Source organism: Sapajus apella, unplaced genomic scaffold, assembly GCF_009761245.1.
Source record: "Sapajus apella isolate SASKATOON/1434 unplaced genomic scaffold, GSC_monkey_1.0 scaffold18, whole genome shotgun sequence".
Classification (NCBI taxonomy): Eukaryota; Metazoa; Chordata; class Mammalia; order Primates; family Cebidae; genus Sapajus; species Sapajus apella.
Genome location: NW_022436958.1, coordinates 22,479,832 through 22,500,561, shown reverse-complemented (window position 1 = coordinate 22,500,561; position 20,730 = coordinate 22,479,832). Strand labels below are relative to the sequence as shown.

General features: G+C 43.3%; 1 protein-coding gene across 9 annotated transcripts in view; it reads right to left on the bottom strand.

Moving 5' to 3' along the window:
- TANC1 (tetratricopeptide repeat, ankyrin repeat and coiled-coil containing 1) overlaps positions 1-17,679 on the bottom strand; it is a 267,662-nt gene extending 249,983 nt beyond the window's left edge. For 8 of the 9 annotated variants that reach the window (XM_032286481.1, XM_032286476.1, XM_032286480.1 and 5 more), the window contains exon 1: positions 17,528-17,679. The gene's annotated coding sequence lies outside the window, so the exon portion shown is untranslated. Of the gene's footprint in view, positions 1-16,324; positions 17,494-17,527 lie in introns of those variants that run through there. The other variant, XM_032286477.1, reaches the window with a different exon arrangement.
- Between the last annotated feature and the right edge of the window lie 3,051 nt (positions 17,680-20,730).

Genomic DNA, 20,730 nt, shown 5'->3' with positions numbered 1-20,730 from the left:
TTGATAGAGAGCCACTGATTTAGACTGAGCTCCTGCACTAGGAACCAACAGATCAACCCAAATGGAGTCATTCATGCAAAGGTTCCACATCACCAAACCAAAACCTAAGCTGTTTACTTGTAAGACCTGACCCTGAAAGCAATCAGGAGAGAAATGACAGTCAAATCTCCAAATAGACCAGTTTTCAAAAAGCATGAGATTCATAACAACCAATCAAAAGGGGCCCAGTCGGCTGGGCACAGTGGCTCATGCCTGTAATCCCAGCACTTTGGGAGGCCAAGACAGGCAAATCATGAGGTCAGGAGTTCAAGACCAGCCTGGCCAACATGGTGAAACCTGGCCTCTACTAAAAATACAAAAATTAGCCAGGCATGGTGGTACGTGCCTGTAATCCCAGCTATTCAGGAGGCTGAGGCAGGAGAATCACTTGAACCCGGGAGAGGGAGGTTGCAGTGAGCCAAGATTATACGACTGCACTCCAGCCTGGGTGACAGAGCAAGACTCTGTCTCAGAAAAAAAGGAAAAAAAGAGGGGCCCACTTAACCTGAGCTGGCAAAAATAAGGACATCCTCTCTGCTTTAACCGACACAAGGAAAGTAACCTGAGGTTAACCAGTCCCCCTTTGGCACTATGCTGCCTCTGTGCTCCTGCTCAAGCTAACTTACAAAGCCCACTCAGTTCAGCCATACACTGAAGAGTGCCTGTCTATTTTGCAGTCTGGATGCTGCCTAGTTCATGAACCCCTAAAAAACGACAATTAGATTTTTAAAGCTTCATTTCTTGAAATGTTGTTCTTTGACATCTTGTTTTAAAAACTGTGGTGGCACAGGACAGTAAACCCAAGTTCAAATCCTGGCTGAACTAGGTTACTTTGAGCCTGCTTTCTTTTCTGCAAAACAAGAATAACAACAGCACCCTATGAAAAGTTTTTCCGTGAAGACTGCATGAGCTAACGCACCTTCACCTGAAGTGCACACTCAAAGGTATTCAGCTGGCATTAGTTCTCTTTCTCCCACTAACTCGGGCCTCAAACATCATCTCTCACCTGACCTACTTCAAAAGCTTCCTAACAGAGAACCCTGCAGCCCATCTGTCCCCACGCCAGTCTCTCCTCCACACCACCACTGCCAAAGCTTTTCTCCAACACACAGATCTGATTACATCATCTCCCTGCTGAAAAACCTTTGACAGCTATCACTTGCTTACAGGATCAAGTCCATGCTTCTTAGTCTGGCATGGAAGGCCTTTGCAATCTGGCTCTCTTCTCCCTGCCACTGTATTCAAATGCCAAGCGCTGTCTGTTCTAGTAACAACACCCCAAACACGACTTGTATTTTCATGCTTCTCAGCCTCTGCTTCTTGTTCTCCTTTTCTCTAGAAAGCCTCTCACCCTCTTTGCCACCTGCAAAGTCCTAGGCATCCTTCACCTCCTCCCTCTCTTCCTGTCAGCTTTCCCCAGCCACTGGCGATGGCTCCTCCCCCTCTCCCTCCTCCCCTTCCCGCACTCCCTAACACCTTGCAGTGGTACTGTGTGTGCACCTGTCTCCTCAGACTGAGACACAGCGCTTGGCCTCGAACTCTGAAGGGCACAACGACCAGCTCTCAAGAAATATTTGTTGGAAAAATTAATACAAGACCTCCACCATCCGTTGACAAATGAAAATAGTTTCTGACTTGTCAAATAGTTACCACCTTCACGGTAACTTTTTATCTTTAAAAAACTCATAAGGAAATTATATTTGTTGAGCCGGCTAACACTACTCTTAATGAAGGAAGCGAGAAAGCCCTGTGATGAAAGTAAAGTCTCTTTATGTTTTCCACTGGCTTAGGTCTCAATCACTGTCCTAGAAATGGTGTCTCTTCTTCATGATGGAAGGGGGAAATAACACCCTTTGATCCCTGCTGGCTTAACTTTTGGTATGTAGAGTTGGGACAATTAAAGGGGTCCTTTTTGCTGAAGCAAAACATTTCGGAAAGGAAGGGATAAAAATTTTTAATGGTAGAAGAAAAGTGTAAAAAGCCCAAGTACCACTTGACTTGAATGTCCGTAGAGAATCAAGTTCATTCTCAGCAAATAGGCACTATCTGGGAAGGAGCAGTGTGAGCCATTGTCTTGCTGAGATCTTTTCTTGTCCAAGCCAGATTCAAAGCCAAATGTCCGAAGACTTGGAAACAACTGATGACAGAAGACAACACTTTTTGGTTTACCCATAAATGGCATGAATGCAAGACCCATAAATGTCTAGGCATTCTCCAAACTGTTCCTTGGCTTCTGTTCAAAACTTGTTACATTAATTCCACCTTCACATGTATCTTTAATAGTCACAGAGGCATTAAGGAGAATCTCCATTTCTCCATTGTGAGGATTTTGAAGGAAGCACTGACCAACCTCTTCTCTAGAAAAGCCTGCTCTCCTGTCGGTAATATTTATTTCATAAATGAATATGCATGTATGACTTGAACATGGCACAACAGATTTACTCCACCTAAATAAAGCGTATTGTTCTAAACCATATTCAAGCAAAACATTACTGAAGTCTGAGGAGCTTCGCATGTTCTCACAGTCTCAGTAAATACACGGATTTTTTAAATACTGATTTTCATAAAACCCAGATAGTAATATTTTTGTGCCAATAATAAAATACCACTTTTGACTCTTATTCCTTCTCCTCTATAAATCACCATCTAAAACTGTCCACTTGTTAGTTCAAAACATTTCATATAGGTATATAATTGTTTTAATATAAGCAACAACTACCCATACAGATTATCTTGAAATCAAGAAGTTATCTGGACTTCTGTAACAAGTACTTTAAAATTTACAATTTTTAAACACTCAGAACAATTAAAAACTTCAATTTAACAACTGATCCAGAATGTTGAATAAAATATGGTAAAGACTGGATGTGGGGGCGCATGCCTGTAATCCCCACACTTTGGGAGGTCGAGGCAGGAAGGCTGCTTGAGCCCAGGCATTCAAGACCATCCTAGGCAACATAGCAGATCCCATATCTACCAAAAAATAAAAAAATTAGCCAGGCATGATGGTGCACACCTGTGGTCCCAGCTCTTCAGGAGGCTGAGGCAGGAGGATCACTTCAGCCCAGGAGGTCAAGGACGTAGTGAGCCAAGACTGTGCCACTGCACTTTAGCCTGGGCAACAAAGTGAAACGCTGTCTCAAAAACTAAATAACATAAAATATGGTAAGAGGAGGAGAAGGTAGAAGATGATCTGGTTTTGGCACCTCTGATCCACTCACAGTGCTAAGCCTTTCGTATATGGTTTCGCCTTTAGCCTTGGCATAAACTCTTTGAAACAGAAATTATTGTCCCTATTCTACAGACACAGAAACAGGTCAAGTAAATTGCCAGAGCCACACACAAAACCAAGGTTCATCAGCTTCAAAGATCACGCTTTTTACCTTACCCTATATCTTTGTGTTTTTTTTTAAGTGGAGCGAAAAAAAGGAGTGTGTGTGTGTGTGTGCGCACGCGTGTATATTTTTGAGACGAAATCTTGCTGTCACCCAGGCGGGAATGCAATGGCACATCTCAGCTCACTGCAACCTCCGCCTCCCGGGTTTAAGCGATTCTCCTGCCTCAGCCTCCTGAGTAGCTAGGATTACAGGCGCCCGCCACCATGCCCAGATAATTTTTTTTTTTTTTTGTATTTTTAGTAGAGATGGGGTTTCACCATATTGGCCAGGCTGATCTTGAACTCCTGACCTCATGGTCCGCCCGCCTCGGCCTCCCAAAGTGAAGGGATTACAGGCATGAGCTACTGCGCCCGGCCGGTATATGTATATTTTTAGTGGACTAACCATAGTTACAAAGTACCTCCTCTGTCCAAATCACCTTATTATTCACAACAGGCAAATTTTAATGCAGAAAACGGTGTCCCTGCTGGTTAAAGGATTAAATATAAGAATGTGCTGGGAACTGCTTATGACAGCTACCATTCATCATGCAAAGCTTCTTTATATATACTAAGCTATTCTTCATTAAGATTCACAAAATCCTTTAAGTTTAACTTTTCCCAGACCTACAGCCAACACTTGGAAGGATAGCAAGGGAAAAAAAATGTAAATAGCAAACTAAGTTAGCAAAGTTAGCTACGTAGGAACTTTTATTTACATGTCTGAGTTTCTAAGACAATGTACATAGAAAATTATCACCCTGAGGGTGTCCTTAAATTTATAGCTATATTTTAGATTAGCCTAAGCATTTATCAGAAAAATATTCTGTTAAAAATTTATCCAGTAGAGGTAGAAAGAATGCACATTCCTAAACGTACTTAAAAAATATGTCTATAGAGTAGTATAAGACCAGTCTGCATAACATAGTAAGCTTTAATCAAGTTCACATACACACACACACAAATGTGTCTATAGAGTAGGCTTTTACCATCACAATTCAGGTACTTGTCATTCTGAATAAAATTCAACCATCAAAAACGTTTAACACCCAAGCCACTTTACCCAAAAGACACATGGTTTATAGTCTCAAGATATACTGAAAATATATCCATTTAACCATGCCAACTATTCAGAATACCTTTCCAAACACACCTGGAATCAATTCAATTTGCATCCCTTTGATATACTAATAAAACTAATTTCAAAACTCTAAGCTGTTACTTCTTTATATATATTTTAAAGCTACAAATTAATTGCTAAACTTTTTTAAGACAGAGTCTCACTGTCACCCAGGCTGGGGTGCAGTGGTTCAGTCAGCTTGCAGCAGCCTTAATCTCCAGGCTTAAACAGCCCTCCTGCCTCAGGCTCCCTAGTGGCTAGGACTAGATACAGGCTTAACCACCATGCCCAGCTGATTTTTTTTTTTTTAACTTTCAATAGAGTTAAGATCTCACTATGTTGCCCAGGCTGGTCCCAAACTCCTGAGTTCAAGCAATCCTCCCGCCTCTGCCTCCCAAAGTGCCAGGATTACAGGCATGACTGCCTCACCATGCTGCTCTGAATTGCTAAACTTAAATGCCCGTTCTCAAATCATGGAGGGGTTGGGAGTGCATAGGAGAATCATAGTCTAGGACCTATTTTTGCCAAAAATATTTAACTTGATCTAATCCTGCTTTTAGATCTAGCCTCCAGTTTATAGGAAATACAGGAAACAAAGGGAGAAGGTAAACACTACCACAGGAAACACATTCAGAATATGGGACAACCTACAGGTTGTCAGGAACCTGTATCCTGTCTAAATATCAGGAACAAGAGGGAGGGAGGTCTCTAGTCTTCTTAAATGTACATATTATTTTTCTACATTTAAGAAGACAAAAGAAACAACCACAGTCCACAGTGCAATATGTGAACCTTGACTGAATCTTGGTTCCAAAAAAAATGAAAATGGTGGCAAATACTATTTAAAGGAGAATTAGATAATATTTTTAAGTTATTGTTAATTTTATTAAAAGTGATAATGGGGTGGTGATTTTTTGTTAAGTCCTGAGTTAGAAATGCAGAGCAAAGTTAGGCACAATTACATGATGTCTGAGATTTGATTTTTAAGTATTTCAACAAACTAAATAACCAAAGAGACATGTTCTCTGGCCAAAAGATGTTCTGGAGAAAAAAAAAAGTTTCTACAATTCAATGTGTTTGAAAAATATTGACTACTCTATTTCCCTTCCAGGATATTTATAATGAACACTAGATCTAAAGGTGCTCAAAAGTCCTATGTTAAAAACGAAAAGACCTGGTTTACTTTGGTTAACCCAGATTTTCCCACTTATTTGACCAGAAAAATTTTTCCCTGCATAACACCTGTTAATGTACCTAGACTCAGTTTCCCCCAGAGCCCATTTTGGGAATTCTTGCTTTACTTAAATAAATACTAAGATAAATAAGACATGATTCAACAACCCCCAAATAAGAATTTCACAATTACATCTATTTGCAATTTAGGGGCCACTCACTGTTTCAATGTCTTTTGCATCTATAAATATGTTTACTCTTTAACATGTTTTAAAGTCAGACCCTTTCTACAATATGAAATTCCACTGCAAAAGTTCCTTGAAATTGAAATAACTTTAATTTATTCAAACCCATTGCCTTGGAAATCCACAATGAAACAAATTTCAAACTGTCAAACCATACCTAATTTTTACTTTCAAAACTATCTTAAGATATTTCAAAGCTTTTCCTAATCTTTTCCAAAGACTCATGAAAATAAATTACCAGATTTACAGTAGCCAAGAACAACAACAAAAAAAAACCTTGAAGCCAAAACTCTTTTGAGTCATTCAGTTGGCACTTAGGGTTTCCAGGACCAGAAATCAAAGTCCCACAGATTCTTACCTTTATGAAAATGGTCTTTTTTTTTTTTTTTTTTTTGAGATAGCCTTGCTCTGTCATCAAGGCTGGAGTGCAGTGCTGTAATCACAGCTCACTGCAGCCTCAACCTCCCAGGCTCAAGCAACCCTCCCACCTCAATCTCCCAAGTAGCTGGGACCATAGGCACTGTACCACCATGCCTAGCTAATTTTTTTTTATGTTTTGTAGAGACAGAGGCTTCCTGTGTTGCCCAGGCTGATCCTGTATTCCTGGGCTCAAGAGATCCTCCTCCCTCAGCCTCCCAAGTACTAGGATTACAGGCGTGGGACACCACTCGGCTAAGTGGTCCTATTCTTACAAACAGAGCCTTTGAAAAAACTGAACTTACTCCATGGTTGAAAGTTTTATAGCAAGATTCTAAGTAATATCTGCAGTTCATTTAAAAAAAAAAAGTATCATATTCCACTTAAGAACCCCAACACTTAAAAACTTATTGGAATGCACTTAAAAATGGCCAACAAAGAAATGTGAGCTAGAAGTCACTGATACAACAAAACAATCAAATTTGATGTTCCCTTGTCTCTAAGGGGGCAATTTATAATGTTCAAAACAGCTTATATACACTCTGCCATTTGACCCTCAAAACCCTGGAGACATGTCTGTCTTCTATCAGGGGAGCATATATCTAACATGGCTCAACTTGAAAGCCTACAACTTGTGAACCCTCAACTATCTTTGCATAGAGGGAATACTAACATAGATAACTCCATTCAGCTAAGCACTATAAAGCCCACTGCCTCCCATCTCTCAATGGGGATGCTCAGGCCCCGCTGATGAGATATATTTACATCTTCATATATCTCATCCACCAGGCCTTTCCTGTTACTCCACAAGGACTCTCCTTTGAACTCACTGCATCTGCTAGGATTGTTCTTAATTTTGCATTATCATCCTATGGAACCTCCCATTTTACCTATGTCAGTGTTCCCATGTGAAAGAACATGCCACTGTAAATAACACACATGAGGGCAAACAAGCCAGAAAATAAAAATGTTCCAGGACTGAATCCTGGGTCCTGCTGTATTGGTCCTGGGAGTTCCCTGACCTCAGTCTCCTTTCATGTACATGGAGCTCCCTGCCTTCCTAAGGTTGCCAGAAGGCTGGAGGCGAGACCCACCCCAAAGTAACAAGTCCAGGGTGATGTTTAACTACTGTGGATTCTCTGTCTCCCTTTCTCCCAAAGGAGAAACAGATCATTTTCTTTTTTAAATGAAGAAGGTAAGACAGGACCCCCTACCATCAAGAAGCCTACAACCCATCTGCAAAGACAATAGGTGAACAACTTAATAACAAAAAGCAAACAGAGAAAGACATTATAATGAATGTACAATATACTAGGGAGACTAAAAGGAAAAACTGAAATGTGGAAGCAGGAGTAAATCAGAAAAAAATGTTCATTAAAAAAAGCAATATTTATTTGAGCTAGGCCTTGAAAGACAAAATTTCAGTGGTGGTGGTAGGGTAAGGGAAGAGGCAAAATTAAAATAAAGTATGATAGTCAGGGATGGGCAGGCGGCGCTCAATGGTACTAGCAGAGACAAGGAAGAACAGCTGGGCCTGGAGGGACGTTAGGGACCAGATCACAGAGATTCTTGCAAGCTAAGAATAAAACAGAGACAGCTACTACTCTTATCTGTCCTTACATCAGGCATGGTGCTTTCAGCTGGAAGTAACAAAAAATACCTAACTGTAAGTGACTTAAACTGTGGTCTCAAAGCTTTTTTGATCACACAAGACTATCAGTAAAAAAAATTAGCCAGGCGAGGTAGCTCATGCCTGTAATCCCAGCACTTTGAGAGGCCAAGGTAGACAGATCACTTGAGGTCAGGAGTTCGAGACTAGCCTGGCTAACATGGTGAAACCCTGTCTCTATTAAAAATACAAAAATTAGCCAGGTGTGGTGGTATGCACCTGTAATCCCAGCTATTCAGGAGGCTGAGGCAGGAGAATCACTTGAACCCAGGAGGCGGAGACTACAGTGAGCCAAGACAGCACCACTGCACTCCAGCCTAGGTGACAGAGTGAGACTCCACCTCAAAAAAAAAAAAAAAAACAAAAACAAAAACTAAGCCCGGTGTGATGGCGCACACTTGTAGTCCCAAATACTTGAAAGTCTGAGGTGAGAGGATTGCTTGAGCCCAGGAGCTGGAGGCTGCAGTGAGCTGTGATCCCACCACTGTGATCGCACCACTGCACTCCAGTTTGGGGAACAGAGCAAGACTCACTTCTAAAAAAAATTTTTTTTAATTTTTAAAAAGGTATTGAAGCTCAGGAATTTCAGGGGAAAAATCTATAGCATATATACCAACATATTATAAATGTATATAATTTATGTGTAATTGAGCCGGTAGTTATGAATGGCGTGTATACACACACGAATGTAGTATATACATTATACAACATTTAAAACTTTCTAAAGGATGGGAGTCAAGCAGTATTTTTTTTTAGTTCATTCTTATTAATAATACAAATCCAAACATAATTTTTTGTCGTTGTTTTTTGAGACGGCTTCTCACTCTGCTGCCCAGGCTAGAATGCAGTGGCATGATGTCCACCTCCCAGGTTCAAGTGATTCTCTTGCCTCAGTCTCCTGAGTAGCTGAGATGACAGGTGTGCACCACCACACCCAGCTAATTTTTGTGTTTTTAGTAGAGTTTCACCATGTTGGCCAGGCTGCTCTCAAACTCTTGACCTCAGGTGATCCGCTGACCTCAGGTGATCTGCCCACCTTGGCCTCCCAAAGTGCTGGGGTTATATGTGTGAGCCACCACACTGAGCCCATAATTTTTGAGCCATGTTCTTGTCAAACTTGTTTTAAAAGTCATGTTCTAAACTCATAAGAGCATTTTCTTGTTTCTCTATATTTGTATCATTATCATTACATTTTCTTTGCAAGAATATTTTTAAACCACTTGCCCATTTTGTGCGGGTCAGTTTAGTTAAAACTAGATAATACAGCCATAAATGTATTTAAATGGATAGAGTTCACCAAAAGCAAGAATAAGAATGAGGGTACCACTATCAATTCTGCCAGGTTGTAAAAGGCCCAGTCTTCCCTCAGGCAACCTCACATAATATAAGTTAACAAGAGACTATGAGATATACCAACCAGTGTCAACTCATACCTTAAATATTTTTAAACTTAATCTGTTCTAACATTCTTGAATATTTTCTTTCCTCCCATATCGGATGATCTAGCACACTCTACCTTGGGGACCATTGATTTTAAACAATAATGAAGCTGGGCCACAGTGGCTCACACCTGTAATCCCAGCACTTTGGGAAGCCAAGGTGGGAGGATCACTTGAGCCCAGGAGTTTGAGACCAGCTTGGATAACATGTGGAAACCCCATCTCTACAAAAAATACAAAAATTAGCCAGGCATGGTGATGCACACCTGTCCTTCCAGCTATCTGGGAGGCTGAGGTGGGAGGATCACTTGAGCCTGGGAGGCAGAGGCTACAGTAAAGCACGATCGTGCCACTATAGTCCAACCTGGGTGACCTCGGCTTAAAAAAAAAAAGAAAGAAAGAAAGAAAAAAAGAAACAACAATGAAAATGTTTTTTTCTCACAGAAGTTCCGAATCACAGTGGTTCTAAGACTGGCTAATTCAGAAGCTAAAAAAAGTCATTGTGGGCTGGGCATGGTGGCTCACGCTGTAACACAGCACTCTGGGAGACTGAGGTGGAAGGATTGCTTGACGCCACGAGTTCAAGATGAGCCTGGGCAACACAGTAAGACCCTGTCTCTACCCACCGGCTTCCCCCCAACAACCGACACTGAATTAAAAAAAAATAATTGTGGTCTTTGGCACCTTTACTCTGAAGTCAGTGCTACTTGTTCTCTTGTGCTGACAACGTTATGCTTCAAATATGCCAGGCCCTAACAGGTGTAAATACATATTCGTTAACCAGTCACTGGCAAAAGGTATGGATGGCATTACTAAAATCGACTTGGCTTAATCAAAATTCACTCCCTGGGCAGCGCACACATCCACCTTACCCTTAAGCACATGGCTGGTGGAAAGCTAATCAAAAACAGAATTATAGTGGTAAGCACAGTCAGCCCCACCACACCCAGCCCTCCATATTCCCAGGTTCCACCGCCAGATTCAACCAGCCTAGGTTAGAAAATATTCAAAAAATATTCTAGTAATGGACCACTGGAAAAAAATATAACAACACAATAAAAAGTAATATAAATTTTTAAACAATACAGTATGACAACTATTTATCTAGCATTTACATTGTATTAGATATTATAAGTAATCTAGAGATGATTTAAAGTATAAAGGAGAGCTAGGGGTTTGGCTCATGCCTGTAATCCCAGCACTTTGCGAGGCCAAAGCAGGAGGTTCACTTGAACCAAGAGTTTGAGGCCAGCCTGGGCTGGTCTCATAGTGAGACCCTGTATCTACAAAAAAAACCAAACAAACAAACAAAAAAAAACACACACACACACACACACACACATTAGCTGGATGTGGTGGTATGTGCCTGTAGTCCCAGCCACTAGGGAAGCTGAGGTGGGAGGATCGCTTGAGCCCAGGAGGCTGAGGCTACAGTAAGCCATGATTGCACCAGTGTAGTCCAGCCTGGGCAGCAAATTGACACCCTGTCTCAAAATAAAATAAAATACAAAGAAGGAGGCCAGGCACGGTGGCTCACGCCTATAATCCTAACACTTTGGGATGCCGAGGGGTCAGATCATCTGAGGTCAGGAGTTCAAGACCAGCCCAGCCAACAAGGTGAAACTCTGTCTCTACTAAAAACACAAAAATTAGCCAGGCATGCTGATGCATGCCTATAATTGCAGCTACTCGGGAGGCTGAGGCAGGAGAATCGCTTGAACCCAGGAGGCAGAGGTTGCAGTGAGCCGAGATCACGCCACTGCACTCCAGCCTGCGTGATAGCGAGACTCCATCTCAGATATATATATATACATACATATATATGAAGGTATGCATAAGCTATATGCAAATACTACACGATTTTTAATTAAGGACTTGAGGATTTTGGTATCTATGGGAATCCTGGAACAAATCTCCCACACCAAGGGATGGTTATCATGTTGTAAACTATTGCAGCAATGGCCCTCAATGAATTATGTAACCACCACAGCACCAGTGAACCTAGGCACAGGGAACCCGGCCCCCATTTCTGAATCCCAAGCAAATAAACAGTTGTTGTTAAGCCACAAGAAGTAAGGAGGACCAGAACACAGAATGCTGTCATATGGTAACCATCCCTGCCATAGTATTCTACATATGTAGGATAACTGGGGAAAAAAGAACCAAACTGTTTCATCCACAGACTTTTTAAATTCAACATGTAGTTCAGAGTCAGCCAGCACTCAATAAACATTAATAATTGATGTTACTTATCCCAAGTAATTTAGAACAAAGCATGGCAGAGAGAGGGGAGTGTAATGGGTTACGTGGGAATAATGACCAACTCTTAACGTTTTTAGCAGTAATTCAATACTCCCTTATGCCTGTGTACACAGCAATTCCGAGTCCCACAGAATGTGGACAAGTCCACTACCCTCAAGACTACAGGGGTGTATATCACAACAACATTAAGAATGTTCATATCCCTTGGCATGTTGTTATGACCAGCAACACCATTTGTGCAAATGCGTACTGCCCTGGTTAGCTCTTTTGTTGATCGAGCTCCCTCCCTCTTCCATTAACAATAACCCTCTTCTTTGTGGGATACTTTGTCTCCCCACAGTCCCATTTTATGGGTCTAACAGTAACTCTCCTTTGGCTGGCATCAAGCCAATTCAAGTTCCCTCCAGGGCTTTCCCAAATTGGAACTAACATCAAAAAGGCCAACTCTGGATGAGGCTTGAGAGCTGTAATACCAGCAGCCACATACATATGATCTTTTTCTTATTTCTTCAAAAGCTCATGCAACAAAGGATCCCATTTTTGCATGAGTACACATGCATGAAAAGGTCACAGCCAAGCGCTTCTTAGAGACTTCACCACCATCCACCCCCTATCTCCTACCCAAAGAGGTAATAAGCCACTGTTCATGACTGACAGATAACCCTAGTATGCTGAGGTGGTGCAGGGAAGAGGCTGAGTCACTGTGGCTCTGGGCTATGTAGACTGAACATACTGGGTTCACATCTGTCTACCTCTACAACTAGAAGGTTTTCACTAATAAATTCCCCCATGGACTGGGCACGGTGGCTCACACCTGTAATCCCAGCACTTTGGGAGAAATGGGAAGCCGAGGCAGGCGGATCACAAGGTCATGGGGTCGAGACCAGCCTGGCCAACATAGTGAAACCCGGTGTCTACTACAAAAAAAAAAAAATTAGCTGGGCATGGAGGTGCATGCCTGTAGTCCCAGCTACTCAGGAGGCTGAAGCAGGAGAATTGCTTGAAACTGGGAGGTGGAGGTTGCAGTGAGCTGAGATGGCACCATTGCACTCCAGCCTGGGCAATTGAGTGAGACTCTGTCTTGGAAATAAATAAATAAATTCCCCCACGTTAGTGGCAAAATCTGTGCTAAAATCCAGGAACTGTCATCCCTCTGCAACACTGTTGTCCTTGACATTCCTGTCTATGGAACTCTTCTTTCTAAAATATTCTCCTTGATCACACATACATAGAGGGGACCCTCAGGACAACATCAACTCTAGAAGGGCAAGCTCCATCAGCAACAGCTAAACCAAACCAGAAGAACCCCTTTCACTCTCTACAAGATAATGTTCCCTGAAAGGCTTCTTCATCAAAGTCCTCACCATTCCAAATCCATGCTCCTGAAAATATAATTAAAAACCAAGAGCTATTCTTCTCCTTTGCTGCTCTTGTCCCCTCCTGGTACAAAGTCTCCCAACTTCTTTAGCAAATACTGCTTCATAATGCTCTCTTCTCCTCTCACTCATGGAAATGGCAGCAATTTCAGGTGCACCATTCCTCCTTCTCAGCCAATGAGCACTGATACATCTTCTTAATGAGGTTTAAACCCCATTGCTTATTATTTTGAAAAGACAATCCTCTGAGAATAAATTTTAAAAGCTGAAGATGGGCCGGGCGCAGTGGCTCACGCCTGTAATTCCAGCACTTTGGGAGGCCAAAGCGGGTGGATCACGAGGTCAAGAGATCGAGACCATCCTGGTCAACATGGTGAAACCCGTCTCTACTAAAAATAGAAAAAATCAGCTGGGCATGGTGGCGCATGCCTGTAATCCCAGCTACTCAGGAGGCTGAGGCAGGAGAATTGCCTGAACCCAGAAGGCGGAGGTTGTGGTGAGCCGAGATCGCGCCATTGCACTCCAGCCTGGGCAACGAGAGCGAAACTCCGTCTCAAAAAAAAAAAAAAAAAAGCTGAAGATGGACAAGCTGTTCAGACATAAAAGACCCTACAGCTTAGCACATAATTTCATTTTAGAACCTGTTAAAGAAAATCCATACCAGCCTCCAGATAAGTGTCAAGCTGCAGTGAGTGGTGCTAACTAGGCAAACAGGACACAGCACAAACATTTAGAGACACAGCAAAAATGGGTCACCTGCAACCGACTACCTCTTTACCATCAACCTAACAGCATAAGGGAAGGATTTATTTAGCATGAGAAGTGCTGCAAAATCAGACTTATCCAGCCATCAATAGAAAGAGCCCAAGAATGATGACACCAAAAAAGGAATATTCATCCAGGCTTTGCAATTAGGCCGAGAGATACCAAGATCAAAGGCAAATGATACGTTCATTTTTTATTTTAAAAAAGAGGTACACATTTGAGAAGTGATTTCCTTAAGAATGCTGTCTGGGTTACTAGTCCGGATTATAAATCACATTACACCCTGAAGCCTACTTAATAAAAAAGAAGTTGAAAATAAACAAATGATTAGTTTGAAGCATGTGACTTTCTGAAACTCTCTTGAGGAGAAAGTTTTATTACCATTATTAGTGAACTGTTTTTAATCCCTGACATCAAAGCATAGATGTTAACCCTGGGGTTCTGAAATCAAAATAACTCGTATATAACCCTAAAAAAGTATTATGAGAAATTGCCACATATTAGTCTGTTTGGCAGGTTTGAATAAACAGAAGTATGGAAAAGAGTAGGGAGAATCAGAAGACTTAGGTTAAGTTCAACTCCACTATTTATAGATGATACAGGTCGAATTTAACTTCCTAGGCCTCAACAAAGGGTTAGGGATAAAATACTTAAACCAAGCCTTTATAAACCCCATAGCACTGCTCTAATATTACAGCACTGGCTCCAGAATTCCTACATTTCTCAAACTTTTGGAGAGTCACAGAACCTAAGGAATGCAAGGTCATCCAATTTTAGGGATGATAAAAATGAGAAAACCAAGACCCAGAAAGGCTTACGAACTCTCTTGTACAGCAAATGCTTTCCTAACGTGGGGAGAAAGGGGGAAGGGAGAGGTTCTGGTTTTTCCACTACTGAAATACGCATTTAAAAGAGAGTTGAAAACAAACTATTTTAAAGACTAAACAAACCCCCCACAAATATATAAGCATTCTGCTTTACTTTGCTTCTGTAAATTTACTCCTGTAACAGAAGTTAAACTATCATAAAGATAAAATTAAAGCCATTTATTTTTCTATGAGACTCTCAACCCAACTGAGACAAAATCTTTACAATTGGGTTAAAAATGTCTAATGGGAACATCGACATAAAGTTAACCTCCAGCTATCCTGGCAGGAGTCATTATAATATGGATTATAGTTCCATTGGCCAAGGGATGCTGGTTTTAATGTTCCCAGAGAGATAAAGAATTAATCAGCAACTCAGAAGAGAATGTTGCCTAAAAATGGACAATTTAATTCAGACAACCCCATTGTCTCTAAAATTATGCCCTCAATCACCCAGAGTCAAAAACCTACTATGGCCCCAAATAAATTCTGTGTGGTTAAAGAGACAAAATGTTCTTTTTTCTACAGACTGCAATGAGAGGCAGAAAAAGGCTGACTATGAATCAGTTATGTCTTAGATCAAGGATGGGTATAAATTATGATAATGTGTGCATTCTGGTGGTTAAACCAAGAAAGCAGGAAAACTATTGCTTCCAAGTTCTAGCAACGCTTCAAACCAAAAGGCTTGGCGCCAAAAAGTTAAGTTTGGGGCACCAAAGTGCAAGACAGGGTCAAAAAAAGGCACCTTAAATTTATTTGTGGACTTTTCCTGCCTCCACTAAAATCGATGACACTATTTCCCATCTCTTATTGTCAAATCACAACAGTCCGGAAGCCTGGACCAAGTTCACTTGGCAGGTAACAGGAACACCCCTAGGAGGAAGTCCTGAAGGATATCAGATATCATACTGTCTTTACTGCCACATACTTTTCATTTCAGAACCACCAGGATATATTTATGATGCTTTTTGACTGATACACACCAAGCACTCCGGCTGACACAAACTGCAGAAACTGGCATACTCTAGGGAAGGTCCTTTGTGAGGTCTTTAAGTAGCTTAGATAAGTAAAACATTCAGACTACTTCTATAATGAACACCTCTCCAGCGCTCATAAATTCTTTCATTCCCAGCAATCAAGCAGCAGCTGTTAAAATCTTGGAATCTTCCTAGCAGCAGATCTGAAATACCTCCAGGCTGACCTGGGAAGCTTCACAACTGCTTTCTTCTCCTTCCCCTCCCCTGCCCCAGGAGTGCCAGCCTGGCAGGAATAAAGATGACCCAGGAAGGAAAAAAGAGAGTAGCGGATCTGGTGAAAGCAGAGACGCAGACTCCCTTCATTTTCACTACAGAGAAATATCAACTCTCTGTGCCAACTAACCAGGTTTCTTCTTTCCTCTCCCACCCCTACCCCTCCAAACACGCGTTAACTTCTGCAGTCTGGTGCGTCTGGCATTTCCAGGGAAAACGATCTCAGCAGTCCTGAGCACTTTCCTCAAGATTCTGAACCAGGAACTTCCTTTCCGCGCCAGCCTGAGTTTGAGGTCCAACCCACGTCAAGACTCAGCTTCCATTCACCTTGTAACCTGTACGGACAACGCCGCTTCTGGGGTCAAGTTCAAGATGAAGGTGCCCTCCTCATCTCCCATGTTAACTCTAGCAGGGAACAATGCCACTGAGAACGGTCCCAACACTAGAGGGGATCTGGGGCTGCCAGGAGCGGGCCGGAGGGGGCTGGGAAAAGGCTGTCGGCGAGCCTGGCGTCCTCCGCCCCTTGGCCGCAGCGCCGGGTTTCTACCTGGCCAACGCCACATTTCCTCCCGGAGCCTTACACAATAAGTCCACTAAGTTTTGAGAACGCCGGTCCAGGGACCTTTCTGTCTGCAAACACGCCACACAATGCTTAGAGCTTCCTTCCCAGCCAGCGTTCCGGAAAGCCGCCGCGCCGAAGCCGAGAGCCGAGCGCACACAGCGCCGCGCGCCCGCACCCTAAAGTCCTCCAGGAAGCGAGCGCCCCGAAATCGTTCCCCTAAAATGACCACTCTGCATCCAAGAGCAAGGGGGCTCATAATCTTGACAATTCTCGCTTTTCTCAGCGCCCCATCTCCAAAGAAAACCCTCAATGTCTAATCCTAACTCACCCCCACCCCCAATAAAGGAGTGTGGATACGGTCATCGCAGTGTTCTTGGAAGCAAAGCAACAGACTTTCAGCCCTGACTGGGGCAATACGACGCCCCCGGCTAAAGTTCTCTCGTCAACTTCGCGACTGGCGCACCCCAACACTCCGGGGGACGCCCAGGACCCTGCGGCGCCCGGCGCGCCTCCCCTCCCCGCCTCCCCCGCACCAGGTACTAGGCGTAGACCAGGCCCTTGCCAAGCCCAAAGGCTACAGAGAAGGCGGGAAAGGGGGCGAGCAGGCGCGCCGGGCGGGGGTGGTACCAAAACTCGAGCGTGCCCCGAGCGTTCCCGGTTCCCACTACCCCTGTTCCACCGGAGGCCGGCTCGGTCCGGCGGGGGGGAACCGCGCAGGGAAGGTGCAGACTCTCCAGAGCCGCGGAGACCAAGGCCCTGGGCGCCCAACATGTCTGTGCCTATCCCCGGAAAGCTCCCGGGTGTGCCCGGCGGAGGAGGGGGCGCTCCAGAAACTTTCCCACACGCCTTTCCTTCTCCCATCACCCTCTCCTCCTCCCCGGTACCCTCTCCTCCTCTCCTCACCCCGGCAGCTGGCCCTGCCCGGGGCGTTCGGAGGCCCGCGGCGGTGCCTGGGCGGCGGGAGTTACCTGCCGGGAAAGTTTCCAGCTCCTCGGCACGCTTCCCCACACCCAGGGCCGGGCCTCGGGGCGCGGTCAGCTCGGCGCTCCGCGGCTGCCTCTCCTCCGGCTCCCGAGGCGCCCGCCGCTCCCGCAGCTGCCACAGCTAAGCCTGCGCTCCGGCCCGTCCCCCAGCCTCGCTCGGCCCACACCGGGGCCTCATTGGCAGCGCGAATCCCCGCCCTTGCGCGTGTTCCCGAAGGCACCTTCCTCTCGCGCGCCCGCCCCGGCCGCGCCTCCCGCGCCCCTCCCCGCCCCGCGCTGCGGCGGTTCCAAGGACCCGCTGGGGAGCGGCGCGCGAACTTTCCGCGGGTCTCGGGCGCTGGGCCCCCTTGTCCCGCCTCTCAGGGCTTCGTCCCGGCCGGAGGCTCCCTACCGTCCCTCGGGGCAGCGGGTCCCCCAGGGCTGAGCCTGGACCCCTCCGGGACCGGAATAAGATGGGCCATAGTCTTTTTTAACAACCTCTTCAAAATCAATAAAGCTACCCAGCCTTCCCTCCTCGCTGCTTTTTTACCACAGTCGAGGAGTACGTATGGGAGCAATTAACCGAGCTGGAGTTTACGTGGACGCTTTAGGGTGGCTTGTGCTGCTTTCTTGGATTTTCTCTGGCTCACTTAACTACACACAAACGCAAACACACTTTCTGGGGCCAGAATGAGCTAAATGAGCTGGAAGGTCTAAGAAGGCTTCTCGCTGGCTGCGTCTTTTTCTTTCCCGAAAGCTAATTGGGGGCGTTCTGAGACCGGTGATTTCCCGGGCGTCACTGGGGCCCCGGGTCTGGAGCCTCCTGCGACCGCCCTGGGCTGACCCGTGCCGTCTGCGCTCCATCCACAGAAGGCCAGCGTCGTGCTTCTGTCGGAAGGAGGTGGGAGGGACGGAGGGTAGAGAACACACAAAGATGCTATTATTTTGTCGGTTGGTGGCAGTAAATTAAACTCCTGAGTTCCCAAAATGTTTTGTTATTCTCCAGCAGAGCAAAAACCAGAATGGGCGTAGGGATTCGGGTGTCCTGGGTTCTCCAAGATTCTCCCAGGAATCCCAGGCAGCTAAATTGGCCTAGAGGACTCAGCCCACTTCATACCCGAAGCTCTCTAAGCCAGCCTTCGTTGATCTAGTTGATCAAGGAAGGATAAACTAGAACTATCGCTGCCTTGTGTGGCCAGCGGGAATTGTGCACAGGTCACCCCACTGGTGTATCTGGAGCAGAGAACAGAGAAGTTGCTATAAACTGATTTATTAGCAACCCCTAACCTTGCTGTGGCAAACCCGCCTTTAAATACGATTGTGTTTTAAACAAGTTTCCCCATAAAAACTTCAACCTCACGCAGAGGCTTCCCAATATAAAGACATCAGCAGGAGTGGTGTCCATATTTAAAGTTCTTATGAAAAGGGACCGGAAGCAAAATGCCACACAATCTCTTTTCATAAATTAAAAAGACTGAAATGGTCTGGATTTTTCACCCATATTTTCAAAGGCCTAATTACTGCTATGTTGATATTCGAGCAGTAAACACATCGGTGGCCTTGAAGTATTCCTGAAACAAGGCAGGATAGAATGCTTAAAATAAAAATGCAAACTTAACCCAGAAAAGCTATTGACTTCTTTCTCCATCAGAAAAGTTTCATTGCTGAAAAATATAGTAATGTTTTATTTAATTGCTGTTGAAACGAAATCTTTCAACAACAGACAAAAAAGCCAGACAGCAACCTTAATGATAAAAGAATGATGCAAACAAAAGACAAAAACTCCAGGCAGTCTAACTAATCTGAAATATTAAGATATAAGAGAAACAATCCTAAGAAAATAGCCTGGTAAGGTTTCCTGCTCCAGACTTCTTTATAATGGGTGAAAGGTATAATGGATGAAATTTATCATTTGTACCACATTTTTATGGTTTTGACTCTTCTCAGCTGTATTTCCAAATTTTTGATGAAACTGCTTAAATGGGGCTTTGAAGGCAATGGAATTTTTTCCCCCTCTACACTCAAAGCTCCTTAAGTAGCAAGTAGAAAATCACATAAATATGTTCATTACTAGCATCTTCTTTAAATTATTTTTAGTTGAAAAATTTTTGTCTTTATAGTTTTAGGAGTCACAGTCACTAGAAAAGTAACTTCATCACCGCCTAGTTAGGAGTGTTTAACATTCTAAACAGGCATACAGCTAGCAATCTGAAATGTGCACACAGAAAGGCCCTGTCTCTCCTTCTTCCTGTAGTGTTTATATAATCCAAACTACATATGTTAATATGCACAATCTGATCTCCAGCTTTAAACAGCTGACATTACATATACTATGTTTACTAAGAACATCAAAGAAGCTGTCTTAAGCTGTGGGTGAAAATGGTACATTTTATAAAAGACAAGGCCAAAAACAATATAAATAAATAAATAAAAATTCATGGGTGAGGAAAACAGGGGACTTCCACTAAGATCAGTTTTGTAAGAAAAAAATGTGAACATTTTCTAAGCATCTTAATAAGTGAAGTATTAGCTGAGCACATATTCAAAAAATAAATTTTAATGGTTTTTTAAAAATCTGCTTTTCCCTTAAAAAATAAAAGCGTTTTTAGTTGTTAGGTGATGGTTTGTTTGTATTTTCAGAAAAAGGAAAGTAAGAATCATCTCTTGCTTTTCTGAGGGTATCTCTCCTTATCCCATCTACTTTAAGCTCATTCATTACAATTCTGTTGATACCAGTTAGAGAAAAAAAGAAAAATATGGATCACATGAATTGTCTATGCTGCACACATTCCCCAAACAGACATACAAAATACTGGATTCCATTTTTAAATTTTCTGTCAGTTTGCCAGCAATGTAGCTCTTCTCAGCAGAGTGAAAGAAAACAGCAAATAATAAACTGGTTATTTTACTATGCAATTTACTGCCCAGGGGAATAGGCTGAGGAAGGCGTGAGAAAAGAATGTGCCTTGTGAGTGTTAGCATGCTTTTTTCTCTTGCTTGGATTCGTAAGTACTTCTATTTTAAATCAAGTCTAAGTTAGGCTCATAGCCAGTGTTTATTATGGTATGTGTAGTATAGAATACATAGTGAGAAGTAAAATGTTTAAAACACTGTAGTTAATTATGTACAAAAACTGTGACAGGACTAAAAAAAATTTTAAGTCAATTTTTAAGGCAAAATGTAAGGAAATCTAGACACAAAATAATTCA